The sequence below is a fragment of the Etheostoma spectabile genome, chromosome 14 (genome assembly GCF_008692095.1).
Source record: "Etheostoma spectabile isolate EspeVRDwgs_2016 chromosome 14, UIUC_Espe_1.0, whole genome shotgun sequence".
Taxonomy (NCBI): Eukaryota; Metazoa; Chordata; class Actinopteri; order Perciformes; family Percidae; genus Etheostoma; species Etheostoma spectabile.
In genome coordinates this window covers 12,875,096-12,877,463 of record NC_045746.1, presented here as the reverse complement: position 1 = coordinate 12,877,463, position 2,368 = coordinate 12,875,096, and the positions used below count along the sequence as shown (strand labels likewise).

Below are 2,368 nucleotides of genomic sequence, written 5' to 3'. Positions count from 1 at the left end.
CAGTGCATGTATCTGGGGCTTAGAGGGCAGGCCGTTAACCGTGGAGGTCAAAGGCCAGACTGACAGCCACTTACTGGGCCTTGGGAGGGAGCATGGATTGTGTTAGTCCAGCCTCAGTGCATGTAACTGGGATTTAGAGTGGAGGCCTGTATCCCTGGAGGTCAAAGGCCAGACTGACAGACACATATTGGGAGGGAGTATGGGGGTGCTGGAGGGTGTTAACCCAGCCTTGACGTCATCAGCAAGACTTAGAGCCAATTACTGGGCCTAGGGAGGGAGTTTGAGGGTGCTTGGGCATGTTAACCCAACCTCAGTGCATGTAACTGGGACTTAGACTGGATGCCTATAGCCCTAGAGGCCATTAGCCAGACTAAGAGCCACCTACTGAGCCTTGGGAGTGATTTTGAGGGTGCTGGAGCATGTTAAACAAGCCTCGGTGCACACATCTGGGACTTATAGTGGAGGCCTGTAGCCCTGGAGATCATCAGCCAGACTTAGAGCCACTTACTGGGCCTTGGGAGTGAGTGTGAGGGTGCTGGAGCATGTTAACCAAGCCCCAGTGCATGTAACTGGGACTTATAGTGGACGACTGTAACCCTGGAGGTCAACGGGCAGCCTCACAGCCACTCACTGGGCCTTGGTAGTGAGTGTGAGGGTGCTGGAGCATATAAGCCCAGCCTGGGGCATGTAAATGGGACTTAAAGTGGAGGCCTGTAGCCCTGGAGGTCATCAGCCAGACTTAGAGCCACTTACTGGGCCTTGGGAGTGAGTTTGAGCGTGCTGGAGCATGTTAACCCACTCTCAGTGCATGTAACTTGGACTTAAAGTGGAGGCCTGTAGCCCTGGAGGTCATCAGCCAGACTGAAAGACACTTACTGGACCTTGTAAGGGAGTGTGAGGGTGCTGGTGCATGTTAACCCAGCCTCAGGGCATCGTTTTGGGGCTTAGAGTGGAGGCCTGTAGCCCTGAAGGTAAAAGGCCAGCCTCCCACAATCTCAATGGGCCTTGGGAGTGAGTTTGAGGGTGCTGGAGCATGTTAACCCAGCCTCAGTTTATTTAAGTGGGGCTTAGAGTGGAGGCCTACATCCCTGCAGTTTGTCGGCCAGACTCAGAGCCATCTACTGGGCCTAGGGAGGGATTTTTAGGTTGGTGGGGCATGTTAACCCAGCCTCATTGCATCGTTTTGGGGCTTAGAATGGAGGCCTGTAGCCCTTGAGGTCAAAGGCCTCTCACAAGCAACTTACTGCTCTTTGGGAAGGAGTGTAAGGGTGCTGGGCCATGTTTACCCAGCCTCAGTGCATTGTTTTGGGGCTTAGAGTTGAGGCCTGTAGCCTTGGAGGTCAAAGGCCAGCCTTAAAGCCAATCACTGGGCCTTGGGAGTGAGTGTGAGGGTGCTATAGCATGTTGACCCAGCCTCAGTGCATTAAACGAGGACTTAGAGTGGATTTCTATATCACCGGAGGTCAAAAGTCATACTGAAATCAACTTACTGGGCCTTGGGAGGGAGCACGGGGGTGCTGGAGGATGTTAACCCAGCCTGGAGGTCATCAGCCAGACTTAGAGCCACTTACTGGGCCTTTGGATGTCAAAGGCCAGCCTAACAGCCTCTTACAGGGCATTAAGAGTCAGTGTGAGGGTGCTGGGCCATGTTAACCCAGCCTCATTGCATCGTCTTGGGTTTTAGATTGGAGGCCTGTGGCCCTGCAGTTCAAAGGCCAGCCTCACAGACACTCATTGGGCCTTGGGAGTGAGTGTGAAGGTGCTGGAGCATGTTAACCAAGCCTCAGTTTATGTAACTGGGACTTATAGTGGAGGCCTGTAGCTCTGGAGGTCATCAGCCTGACTCTAAGCAACTCACTGGGCCTTGGGAGGGAGCTTGGGGGTGCTGGAGGGTGTTAACCCAGCCTTGAGGTCATCAGCCAGACTTAGAGCCACTTTCTGGGCCTTGGGAGGGAGTGTTAGGGTGCTGGGGCATGTTAACCCAGCCTCAGTGCATCGTTTTGGGGCTTAGAGTGGAGGGCTGTAACCCTGGAGGTCAAAGGCCAGCCTCACAGCCACTAATCGGGCCTTGATAGTGAGAGTGAGGGTGCTGGAGCATATTAGCCCAGCCTGGGGCATATTAAGGGACTTAAAGTGGAGGCCTGTAGCCCTGGAAGTCATCAGCCAGACTTGGAGCCACTTACTGGGCATTGGGAGTGAGTGTGAGCCTGCTGGAGCATGTTAACCCAGCCTCAGTGCATGTAACGGACTTAAAGTGGAGGCCTGTAGCCCTGGAGGTCATCAGCCCGACTAGAGGAATTAAGGCGGCTGGAGGAGTGGTGAGGGTGCTGGGGCATGTTAACCCAGCCTCAGTGCATGTACCGGGACT

General features: G+C 54.2%; 1 long non-coding RNA gene across 1 annotated transcript in view; it reads left to right on the top strand.

Moving 5' to 3' along the window:
- Window positions 1–398: 398 nt before the first annotated feature.
- The window catches only part of LOC116701799 (uncharacterized), a 13,962-nt gene continuing 11,992 nt past the window's right edge, over window positions 399–2,368 (top strand). The window contains exons 1-2 of the long non-coding RNA XR_004335005.1: window positions 399–409; window positions 890–892. This is a non-coding gene — a long non-coding RNA (uncharacterized LOC116701799). The remainder of the gene's footprint in view (window positions 410–889; window positions 893–2,368) is intronic.